This window comes from Sinocyclocheilus anshuiensis, unplaced genomic scaffold (genome assembly GCF_001515605.1).
Source record: "Sinocyclocheilus anshuiensis isolate Anshui unplaced genomic scaffold, SAMN03320099.WGS_v1.1 scaffold146, whole genome shotgun sequence".
Lineage (NCBI taxonomy): Eukaryota > Metazoa > Chordata > Actinopteri > Cypriniformes > Cyprinidae > Sinocyclocheilus > Sinocyclocheilus anshuiensis.
This window is the reverse complement of record NW_015546038.1, coordinates 44,973-58,292: the sequence shown is the minus strand read 5'-3', so window position 1 is coordinate 58,292 and position 13,320 is coordinate 44,973. Positions and strand designations below refer to the sequence as shown.

Here is a 13,320-nt window from a genome sequence, read left to right as displayed (position 1 = left end):
AAAGACTCAAAAGTCTTTGAGAATGCCTTAATATACATTTAAATCCACAACCTAATAAAAGTAAACAATTATGTATTAAAACAACTGGGGAATTCACAAGCCTCTCTATAATGAGCCTCTAACTAAAATTACAAACTTTATAGACATAGAGACAAAATTAATAAAACTATATAGACATAAACATATAAATGCAATCTAAAATGAAAACGAAGATAAAAAATAATTCAAACTATTAGTAAAAACTATAATAGTATCTCAGTGATAGTAGCGTGTGCTATGTTTATTTAAAATAAATGGCACTTGTTTTGACATTTTGTTGTCTAATTTAAATACATGTATCTTAAATTGTGGCTCAAGTGTCCAAATATGTTTATAGCCACTATTTGTGACCCTGCAGCACAAAAGCAGTCTTAAGTCGCTGGGGGATATTTGTAGCAATAGCCAACAATACATTGTATGGGTCAAAATTATACATTGCATTGCTAAGAACTTCATTTGAACAACTTTAAAGATGATTTTCTCAATATTTAGATTTTTTTGCACCCTCAGATTCCAGATTTTCAAATATTATCCTGTCCTAACAAACCATACATCAATGGAAAGATTATTTATTCAGCTTCCAGATAATGTATACATCTCAATTTTGAAAAATTGACCTTTATGTCTGTTTTTGTGGTCCAGGGTCACATATGTGCTTTATTAGACCGCAGTGATTAGAGACATCAGCACAAAAGACCAACAAAGTAGTGTTTAATGAGTCGTTTGGACTACGAGCGCCTGCTAAATGACACGTGACCCAATGATTGAATCTGTTTCAGAAGAGGCAGTGAAGATGAAGATAATGGTAAATCCAGAAAGACCTGAGTCTGCAGCGTTTGAGCCCATTAAGACGCTCTGTCCTATTAAAAACCTTCACGTCCGAGAAGTGGAGCGGGCGAGACATGAGACCAGACTATTAGATTATAACAGCACAGATGGTTTTACAGAGGCATTTAATCAGCTTATATTAGAGCGCTGGAGCTCCTGTCTGATGGATGCACTTGCAGAACGTCTTCAAGTAGGATTCATTTGATGCATTGTGTTCAGAGCCAAAAGCTATAAGTGCTTCAGAGAGAGAGAGAACGAGCCGCCGTACCTTTGCTGGTCAGCTCTTTTTTGGAGTTTTTCTTGGACCTGTTGAAGAACCCTTTTCCTCCGTGTGTCTGAAAGTCATTCTCCTCCATCTCCAGCGCCTGCTGCTCCATGATCATGCGCTCCACTTCCTCTGACAATCACACAGCATTACATATTCATAATTTAGCACTGCATCAGTGTCTCAGCAATGGATGCTCTGCAGTGAATGGGTTTCTGACGGCACCCATTCACTGCAGAGCATCCATTGCTGAGACACTGATGCAATGCTACATTTCTCCAAATCCGATGAAGAAACTTTAAATCATCAGATATTTGGATCACGTCTTTAACTCATCAGTGTTTATTTGAGCATTAAGTTAAACGACACGTCTTGTTATTCTGAGAGTTTGTTGTTGCTGTTGTACCTTCTGCTTTGAGGATGTGAGAGATGTCCATCCCCTGACTGATTCTCAGTATCACGGTCCCGTGCTCAAAATCAAACGCGTCGCTGCAGGAAGAACAGAACCGTGTGTGTGTGTGTGTGTGTGTGTGTGTGTGTGTCACACACACACACACTCACACACACACACACACACACACACACACACACTCACACACACACTATTTTAGCACTGTTAAGAGTTTGACATTATCTTCATGACTATTAAACACTTTGTATCCCTAAATTCTCAGTCTTCATGAAAATCTCATTCTCATTACAATAATACAGTCAAAAACATCCTGTTGGATACAGAGACTGTAGAACATCCATCCATCCATCTCTGTGTTTGTGTTCAGACTGACCTGCATCAGCGGTTCTGCTCCTCTCTGCAGGTTCTCGCTGGCGACAGGCGTGTAAAAGGCTTTTCTCTTCTGCTTGTTCAGCCACTGCTGGATCTGCTGAACAGCAGCACTCGTGTCCTGCAGATTCTTATCACGCGCACCCTAAAACACACACGCCGTCTGACAAATCTGACCTTCATCTGCTTAATAAAACATGATTTAATCACACGATCAAGATCGGCGTAATGCGCCTCCAGAGTCCCGCAGGAAGCACTGATGTGTGGAGATTAGTTTGTGTTTGTTTGAGGAGAACGAGAACATCTGCTCACCACAAACACCTCACAGGTCAGACACAGCCCATAATTCTTAGTGAATGAATGTGCCAGGTCCAGCAGCGCCGGTCTGGTTCTGGGCGATCCTGTCATCACGAGACACTTGGGTCTGCAGCAGAACATTCAGGAGAAACTCTGAGCATCTAATCTGCATTAAACACCCGCTTATCTGCTTTGACCTGAGCGCACCTGAAGTTCTTGATGTGTTCGTCCACAGTAGATAAAATCAGAGCGTTGTTCATAGCGTTTATGAACGTCACGGCTTGAGTGGACGAACCCCAGTTCACATCTGAGAGAAGCAGGAGGATCAGGTGTCTATTACTGCACTTCTGTTATATCATTCATGCTTGTGTTCGTGTTTTTATATTCGTTTCTGGTATTGAATTAAAAAAAAAAAGCAATTGCGATGTTTTATCTCACAATTCTTGCAATTACGAGTTTACATCTTGAAATTCTGACTTTTTTCTCGCAATTATGACTTCTTATAATTGTGAGATATAAACTCGCAACTGCAATTCTGAGAAAAAAGACTGACTTATATCTCACAATCCTAAAGTTATAACACGTAATTGCAACTTTGTATTAAGTAATACTGAGAAAAAAGTCAGAATTGCAAGTTTATATCACAATTATGAGGGAAAAAAGTCAGAATGTAAACTTGCAATTGTGAGAAAAAAGATAGAAAGAGATCAAATACTCGCAATTAACTTTGGGCTTCCATAGGATATTTTTTATTGTTTTAAGCATAAACTCACTTAATTTTTATGCATTTTACACAAAGCAAGACTTAATATTTTAAGTAATTTCACAAGTAATACAGTATGTCTTGATTTAGAAGCGTTTAGATATCTGTACTGGAAAACAAGAGAAAGGTGTATTTTTTGCAGTGTTTGTAGACAGCTAACTGGGTTCTGGAACAGATTGAGTGTGTGTGAGTATGTGTGAGTGAGTGAGTGAGTGAGTGAGTGTGTGTGTGTGCGTGAGTGTGTGTGCGTGAGTGTGTGTGTGTGTGTGTGTGCGTGAGCGTGTGCGTGAGTGTGCGCACTCTTTAAAACAGCCTACCACTTTCACCTAATATACTTACTTGAAGTACCCCTGAGATATTAAAATAAATATTTAATAATTAAGTATCACATTTGCATATTCACGGTTCTCTGACATTGGTTATGTTCACATGGCATGCAGGTAAACAAATAAAATTATTAAAAAGTGTTTCATTTCGAATTATTTTATTTGAAAATGATTTATTTGAGTCTTACATTTTTATGATTTAATTAATTATTAGCTTTTCATTAAACTAATAATCCCCGTGTAATCTTTCGCAAACCCAGTTTGGGAAACCTTGATGTAATGTTTAATGCACTTGATGTTGTTATATATTTTCTTACTCTTTGTATTTTTATATCAATATGGTGCAAGATTATCCTATTTAAATCAATGTGATAAACTAGTTAGGTCAAAAGTAATCCAAAAGTAGTCCTATTATATTACCTGAAATGTGTAATGTAATGCATAGTGTGTTCATTTCGTTAACGAAGACTATGGCGAAAAATGTTCGTTGACGAGCTTTTTTCCCACGACTATCTGTCTAAGACTAGAGGAAGACAAGACGACAATAAGGTCAATAAACGATAACTAAGACTATATCAACGTGCAATTTCGTTGACGAAATAAGACGAGACTAAAATTTATTCAAAAAGATAAAAACTTTACCAAAAACCTCTTTATTTTCGTCAAAAAAGGAGATAAGATGTTATTGCAGACTGCTCTACACGCCTCTACTACGCGAGCTTTCATGAGTGTGCGGTTGCCAGATATCAAGAGTTCTAATCCCAGAATCAGAGCTTCGCTGTTACATTGATACATTTCCTGCCCGGTGTGTTCTGCTTATTTTAAGCAATCTGGCAACCATGCGATGATCACCAGATGATCTGAAAAACAAACAAGCTGGAGTTTAGCATCTAAATGAAAGCTTCACTCAGCCGGTCTGTGTTCTGTCACTAAATATGATAACTAAAATGTACATTTGAGTAAGACTAAGACTAAATTAAAAATGGCTGCCAAAATTAATACTGCTGTACGGTTAATTAATAGTAATCTTATTGCTAAAATGTCAAGTTTTCATTGACTAAAATGTTGAGACTTTTAGTCGACTAAAACTTGAACAAAACTAAATAGGATAAGGTTGACTAAATATGATAAAAACTAACAAGGACATAAAGCCCGGGACTTAAACTAAGACTAAAATGAAAATAGCTGACAAAATTAACACTAGTAATGGATTATGTTACTAACTACAATTTTTTTCATGTAATTTGGAATCAGTAACAGATTACAATTTGTAAGTAATCTACGCAGCTCTGCTTGTAATGCATTACCCCCAACACTGACCAAAACAACTTTACCCATCATTTTCATCAGTTTCAGCCATGCACTGTATGTCAGGTCACGTATGTTCAAGACTCCCACCTGGAAGTTGTTCATGAGGCCGTAGTTGCATTTGGTGGCTTGGCAGATTGAGAAGTCGTAGCCCAGATCACAGGCCGAGGAGAAGTTGCAGCTCAAACCCGGTTGGACAGTGTCGTTGCGGTTCCCGGTCGCGTCTCGAACGACCGTAACAGCTGTAGAGAATCAGCACAGTCTTTCTGTTAGACATCCAGACTGAGACTAGAGTAGTTTCAAGTGTGTGTTCAAGACTCACAAACAACCAGCGCGATGCCCAGGTACGTAACTCCAGTGATGAAGATGGCCAGCAGCGTTCCTTTGGGAAGAGCTGCCTGAGGGTCCTGAAAAACCAGAGGCGTTCCTGTGTGAAACTGCTGAAACTGCGCACAGTCATTTCAGATTAGAAATGTGCCAGACACTCGCTCTTACTCTCAGATCTCCAGAGATATTGGCTCCAGCCAGAATCCCGGTGGCTGCCGGGAAGAAGATGGCAAAAACAGAGAAGAACGTTTCTCCATCTCGGAAGTCCGGGAGAAAGTTTTCCTTCGCGATGGATTCTGTTTTAGACCGAGATGAGATGTGTTTGACACGGCAGGATTTCGGAAGATGTGTTTCATTTCATTTACTGATACTGACTTAATGAATATATGCCAATGTTCATGTCATCATTGCCATGTTTTAATAGGCTATATAAAATAAAAGTATCTAATTGTACTTAATTAGATTTTTTTAATTATTATTATTTAAAAACAACAATTAAGCATTAACTGTCTTTTTAGTATTTATTTCTAAAATGCTTAATGTATTTTCTTAGAAAAAATTCTCAGTTTTCAACTAAAAATGCAAAACTTTACTGCATTTTGGCCGTTCAGTTACACGACAGTGGCGTTTTGGAGGCCTGAAAATACCAACGTTTGAAAACGGGTTTTTGAAAACGATACCGTTAATGCACATAATTTGAAATTGAGTGTTCAAACAAACGTCTCTCTGACGGTTTTTGTTCTGTTAGTCTCATCAAGCTCCAAAACGTTGTGTTTTAGTGTAGGATTTGTAACAACAGACAACTGTTGCATTTTTGCATTTAAAAATAGTAGGCCTGGGAAGTGGAATGAAAGCAAATGCAAGGTCTATGCTTTTTGAAGAAATTGAACTTCTTTTAACTTGAACGCCACATTTTTAGAACACTGCGTCATGCGTGAAACCCTGCAAAAGATGCAAGACATAAGCGCAACAGTCCGACACATCCGTATAGCACATGGTTACACAGAAAACAATGGAAAATCAGTGCAAGTGCAGTGCAGTTCTGCGCGAACGACCCCTAAGGCTTTAAACACACATTTAGGATTTCTTTTAGAATTTCGAGAATCAGACGTTGAAAAGCGCCAATCGAAATATGGGGGTCATTCATGGTCCTGATGCTTTTTTGGGCCTCAGATGGGAAAGTACACTCTTAGAAATAAAGGTGCTTCACGATGCCATAGAAGAACCTTTTTGTCTAAATGGTTCCATAAAGAACCTTTAACATCTGAAGAACCTTTCTGCTTCACAAAAGCTTCTTTGTGGCAAAAGAAGGTTAGAAAAAGCTAAGAAAGAGATGGGTCTTTGTGGAACCAAAAATGGTTCTTCTATGACATGGCTGTGTTTTAAGCACCTTTATTTTTAAGAGCGCATGTTTATTTTCATGCACAAATTTCAGTGTTTCTCGAGAAACGCTCCTCGGTCTCACCTTGATGGTTAAAGAAGCCTTTGGAACGCTTGTCCTGTGTGGAGGGAATCACTGTTCCCACAAATACATTGGCAATGGCCAGCAGCAGGATCACCAACAGAGCTACCTGAGCCTATAGAGAGAGACAAGGTTCTCAATCTGCTGCCATGCCTAAAAACTCAATCCCAGCATGCTCCTGTTCTTACCTTGGCCTCCCACTCCATTCCCGCCACAGTGATGCCCATCAGCAGAACTACAGCCGATGATCCTGATGTCATTCACTGGATCCACTATCAGAGCGTTGCTTTCCTGAACAGAGCAGATAGACGTATTTAGAAGCAGCTGGATTTCCAGGCTGGTTTTATAATGTTTCTGGGTCTGTACCTTGAGAAGCTCCACCACAGTTTCGGCAAACCCCACAACATACACGGCCACGGCATTGGCGAACGCAAAGATCAGACCGATTGAGCCGCCGAATTCAGGTTCCAAACTGCGGGAAATCAGGTAATACGCTCCACCTAGAGCACAAACACACTCCGTGAGCTCAGATGAAGACCTGATCTAGTTGCTATACTCATGTAAAGTGTGCTTTACCTCCTCGTACCACACCGTTGGTACATATAGCTGACATGGACAGACAGGTGACGCTGGTCACCACAATGCTCAACAACACAACCACTATCCCCAAACCTGAAACACACCGTAACACGGACAGATCTGCATGATTCAATATGAACCTGAATACATAAAATGGGCCATTTTAATAAATAACAACTTACATTTACATTTAGTCATTTAGCAGATGCTTTTATCCAAAGCGACTTACAAAAGAGGACAACGGAAGCAATCAAAACCAATAAAAGAGCAATGACATGTAAGTGCCGTGATGTCTCAGTTACACTCTAAAAAATGCTGGGTTAAATGCAACACAACCGCTGGGTCAAAACAACCCAATTGCTGGGTTTGTCCCTATTTTACCCAGCACTGTGTTGCATTTAACCCAGCATTTTTTAGAGTGTAGTGATAGTGGATCATTTTTTATAATAAATAAAAAGAGAACAAGTAGTTAGGAGAGAAATAGAATAGTGTAAGTGTTTTAGAGGTTCACGTGTTTTTTTTATATAAATAAAAAAAGAAAACAAATTGATGAAATAGAGTTAGAACAGAGAGTGCTAGAGTTAGAGGATCAAACGAACTTCAATTTCAAGCTGTTTTCATTGTGTTTCACAGAAGAAAGAAAGCCATACGGGTTTGGAACAACCTGATGGTGAGTGATTTGTGGCTGAATTATTTTATTATTCACTTTTCACAGAATATAAACATTTCTGATGTGTTTCGCCTGCAGCTCGAGGTGTCTGACTGGAACTGAACTCCTGGAGCTTTCTTAGAAACTCAAACTTCGGTTTACACCAGCAGTGACCTTCAGCGCCGCTGACTGAACACAGAGAGACTAACACCTCCTCAGATGTTTCTCTTGAGAACCAGACAACCCTGGAATAATCTCGCATGTGAGTTTCAGAAGCAGGGTTTCTGCGGGTCTTCAAAAGTCTTACTTCGCCCTTCCACAGATTAAGATTAAGTCATGGCATTAACTGATGCATGCACTGCAAAAAATGAGCATCTCCCTCAGTATTTCTGTCTTGTTTTCCAGTACAAATATCTAAACATCCTTAAATCAAGATTTACTGGAGATGCAAAATGAACACGTGAAGTCTTGTTGTCTGAGAAATTGAACAAAATGAAGTGAGTTCATGTTTAAAACAAGAACAAATACACTATATGTTGAATTTAGTTGATTTTTTTCTGAGGCCTTTGGCAGATATCTGTCCTTTGTTATCACATGAAAACAAGACTTCATATGTCATTTCTGCATCTGTCTCTTGATTTAAGTATTTTTAGACATTTGTATTGTAAAACAATACTGAGTAAATTTAAATTATTCCTTAATTTTTTTTTAGAAATTGGTTTTAGAAAATGCTTAAATGTACTTGGATGTGACAAGAGATCTGCAATCAGAAATATAAACTCCAAGATTTCTCAGAAAATTGTTCCAAGATCAAACTAAATGTTTTTGAAGTCAATGTATGTAGTGTTTGCCTTTGAAAAACTCAAGAATTTGGGGCGTTCTGAGTGCTTTCTTTATGTCTAGTATGAAAAGAGTCTCTAAGCTGCTCTTCACATTAATTTTTTAGCTTCATACACTTACTGTGTCAACAGTTCACTCATTTGTGTCTGTTTCTATTTGAAGAGTTTGTTTCCAAAACGCTATAAATGCCATTTCAAAAAATTCTGAGTTTCTGCCAAAATCGGTATTGTATCTGGTCGGTATTGAAAAGTCCATTTTTAATTTTACGCAAAATGCGATATCCGCCGAGTTATTCTGTCATGTTTTCTCCCTTTCTTTCCAAACCGCAACAAACGCCAGTCTCCCTTCTCTGCAGAATGGCATATATCCGCTCAACCAATCACAGCGCACCATTCCACGCACTGTAAACAGTAACAACCAATCACAGCGCACCATTCCACGCACTCTAGACAGTAACAACCAATCACAGCGCACCATTCCACGCACTCTAGACAGTAACAACCAATCACAGCGCACCATTCCACGCACTCTAGACAGTAACAACCAATCACAGCGCACCATTCCACGCACTCTAGACAGTAACAACCAATCACAGCGCACCATTCCATGCACTCTAGAGAGTAACGACCAATCACAGCGCACCATTCGATATTGCGTAGCTTGTCAGTGTAAGTGTTTTTATTAATGCCATTAATGTTTTTGTTAATACAGCGTATAGCACTAGTCAACTAAATGAATGTAACATGGCAAAGATGAATGCACTTTTGGAAGTTGAATGTAAGGGAAATGTCATTTTGGAATTGCTGTGGTTTAATGTGATATTGTTCATGATGAAATTTTCTTTTATTGTTGTAATTAATTTATAGCATTAACAAGATGACCCGTTGAATTCTTTTTGGGAGCGATGACTGATTGAATGTATTTTTAGTCTAGTACCTGTAAATAAGATTAGTATTGACCAAGTTCAGAGGCTGTCATATGTGGATCAACTTACTATGTTGTGTATTTTCAACAGTTTCAATATGAAAAATAACTTTGATATTGATTCAATGGATTTATTGCATTTTGGGAAAAAATAATAAAATTTTATAATAAATCTTTGAAAATCAAAATCTGGATTTGAATTTTTAATGTTATTATAACCTAAAGATGTTATGTGAAAGTTTGAAACAGAAAATAGTGGTTTTCATCTCGCCACTTTCTTGGTAAAGAAAACTCATTTTTACTCCAATTAATCAAAATGGATTTATAGCTTTTGGAACCAAACTTTTTCAATCTTCAAAGAGAACTCTATGAAGTCTCCAGATGTCTGAGCATAAATCTTCCTCTCTCTTAAAAATAAAGGTTCTTTATTGGCCTTACTAGTTCAACACCCATGGAACCTTATAAGTTTCTTCATAATGGAAAAAGGTTCTTCTGATTATTAAAATGTTCTTCGCACTAAAATAAATGGTTCTTTTAAGAACTGTTTACTGAAATGTTTCTTGGGGAACCAAAAATGCTTCTTCTACGGCATCGCTGCAAAAAAAAAACAACCTTTTGGATGCTTTATTTTGTGGGTTTGTCTGCACTCAGCTGGGATCAGATTGTGTGTGCGCACACATGGAGACTTCAGTTTTCTGTGCTGAATGTAAATGAGCACCTGCTGTGTGTTCAGGGAAGGTTTATGAAGGTCACAGGATGAACATCTCACCTATTCCCGCTTGTCCGAACACCCACGACAGCCGTATGAACAGCATGACACCCCAGATATTCAGCATGCATCTCACCTGCAAACACACACACGGTCAAACTGCAGCAGAGCACATATTAAGCGTGCTAGAAAAGTGCTGATGTCAAATAACTCACCAGAACTCCTTTGATCCATCCAAATTTCACCATACCTCCGGCTTCCTTGTCTTCCAGTGGGATGATGGACTCCACATCGCCCAGCGTCGAGGTATCCGCTCCTTCTCTGTCCTCACATGTTCTGGGAATATCAAGGCCTCCATTCTGACTATAAATATGGAAGTTAAAATTAAACCCTTTTGGGTCGATAACAAACCAATCTCCATCTAAAACTGCAAACTTTGTTTTAATAGGTCGTGGCCACATTGTACTAATTTGATTTACTATGAGAGAACAAATTAGTAAATCGTGTTCACAAATTAAATATAATGAGGAAATGAGTTAGTAAATAGCGAATATATATACATGCATCCAAAATAAAAGTTTTGGTTTACATAATATACGTGTGCTGTGTGTATTTATTATGTATATATAAATACAAACGCATGTATATATTTAAGAAAAATATTTTGTTTATATATTGAATATATTTATATAAAATACAAGAAGATAAATGTATATACATGGAAATATTTTCTAAATATATACTGTATGTGAGTGTAATACCAATATTCATATTAGTGCTGTCAAACGATTAATTGTGATTAATCGCATCCAAAATAAATGTTTTGTTTACATACTATATGTATGTGTACTGTGTATATTTATTATGTATATATAAATACAAACGCATGTATATATTTAAGAAAAATATTTTGTTTATATATTGAATATATTTATATAAAATACAAGAAGATAAATGTATATACATGGAAATATTTTCTAAATATATACTGTATGTGAGTGTATTTATATATACATAATAAATATAAACAGTACACACACATATATTATGTAAACAAAAACTTGTATTTTGGATGCGATTAATCGCGATTAATCGTTTAATAGCACTAATATATATACTGTATATATATCATTTTTTTCCTTTATGCCATGTATGGGGCTCTTTATGAATGAGCTGAACATGTAAGGTTTATTATGTTACATTTATATTATAAATGTATTGGTCACCAAAATTGTGAAAAATACAAATGGTGGTTAAAATATACATTTTCTCATATGCAAATATATGCATTTTGATGTTGCTTGAAGTCAATGGACAAGTTACGCGGCAACTACCAAAATATGACATTTATTAATTATCTCATATGCATAAATTAATGCATATTTTTTCTGTAGTTGTGAATAAGTTCTGTGTTGTTGTCTAGGAGTGATTTACGCAGTGACTCAAAAGACTTGGATGCTTTGGATGCCCAGAGAAGATCATTTAAAGAGTGACTTGGCAGTTTTCGTTTTCCTCGTTTCTTTCTTGCAATAGAAAATTTGAACAAATGGATTGGAAACATTCAGGACTGCATGCATGTGTGCTTTCTGGATCAGCGCAAACTTTTCAGCCCTTGTTTGCATTAATTACCCTTTTTATGGCCAGCGGATCAATGCATTAGCCACTGAAGATCGTTACTCATGCTTCTCTCTCAGGCTTTCTCATTAGGTTGGTTATTGATCTTTGGCTGCGTCGGGTCACCACCGGGCCACCGTTACGACACCCACTTCAGCAATTAGCTTAAAATCAGCTTAACAAACTGCCTGTGGTCTAAACACTGAGTCATGAATCATGTGTTATGTTATTAAAATATCACGTATGTTGTGGTGCATGGGAAGGACGGATCGCCTCATAATGCATACTTGCAAAACGCACAATTTAAGGTGTGACTCACCTTCTGGAAAACATCGTGCAGCTCCTGTAGAGAAGGTCATGACGGCTCTGTGTCCGCTGATGCTCGCCGCATTACGATAAAAGTCAACGTTTGGCACCCCGTCCAGGGTGTTGTGTCCAAAAGCACTGACCACAGACGGCCGCACAGCTCGCCGTTCCCCGTTATTGAACCCGTTTCCGCAGAAAGACGTCTCCTCGTACTGTGGAGGGTCGTCTTTAGATCTCTCGAACACGGGGTTCTCCATCAGGAGGCTTCAGTGGGTTTTGGGAGTGAACTGAGTCAAAGAGTACAATAGATTGAGCTCTTCTGAGCTTCCAAATCAGGTCTCTTTCTTTGGGCCACAAGTGGATCATCAGATGCTTGAGAATCAGACCACTGTGAGTTTAGCTGATGTGTTTATTTGTCACTTTATATAGCCGTTGAACAGGTGGAAGCTCATTGGTCCTGATGGGGGTAAATATGTTCTCGCTCCATCAAAGGTGACGCCAATTAAGTGCTTAAAAATGAACAGCATATAAAGACCCTGAGAGGTTACAATCATGGATATTGGAGATGCTTTGGGTTTTGCCTGGTTTTATGAGTTTTGATTGTCAGGCTGAACGTTGAATGGATGTGGATGCAGTTATTTAGTGTCTAAAGAGTGAGTGTTCAGATGGAGGAGATTTTAGTTTATTACATATAACAGCAAATCATACAAACAAGTCCTGTGCCAGTTTGTGTAGTATTTTCTGGGTGCGTAGATTCAACTGACACAATAAAAAACAGGGAAACCAAGCAAGTCCAAAGTCCTTTTATAACATCGAATTATCATGAAAAATAGCAAGATTCTTGTAAAGATTCGACCGACATGATGCAGACGTGTATGAGGTGTGATGCCTGGTCATGTGAAGTGTTTCTCTGTTGATGGGGTTAATGTAAAGCCAGCAATAATGGGAACTTGCTCTGGGCGCTTCTGACACGTTACTAAAATACTTCCTTATTACCCATAACTCTTGAGTTGTATAATGTTCTGAAAGCCGTCCGGCTGACCTTGGAAAGGTTTCGCTTGAAAAAAGGTCACCGAACGAGAGTGATGTTGTTCTCCGTCGCTCCTCTGATTGGCTGGAGGTGATGTGGGCGTGGCCGCTTGACCTCTGACCTTGAGCCGCGCCGCATTCGGGATGTGATTCTCAGGCCGATTATGTGATGCTAATCAGGTTTGACTCCCTCACAGTCGACATCAATTGAGTGTTTTGCTTTTTCTGCCCTTCACGAATCCCCCAGCACGCCTCCGGTAAAAAGACATAATGT

The 13,320-nt window shown here is 38.3% G+C and overlaps 1 pseudogene; it reads right to left on the bottom strand.

Annotated features, from left to right (window-relative positions):
• The window catches only part of LOC107698880 (solute carrier family 12 member 1-like), a 22,504-nt pseudogene extending 10,230 nt beyond the window's left edge, over positions 1-12,274 (bottom strand).
• Positions 12,275-13,320: the final 1,046 nt, after the last annotated feature.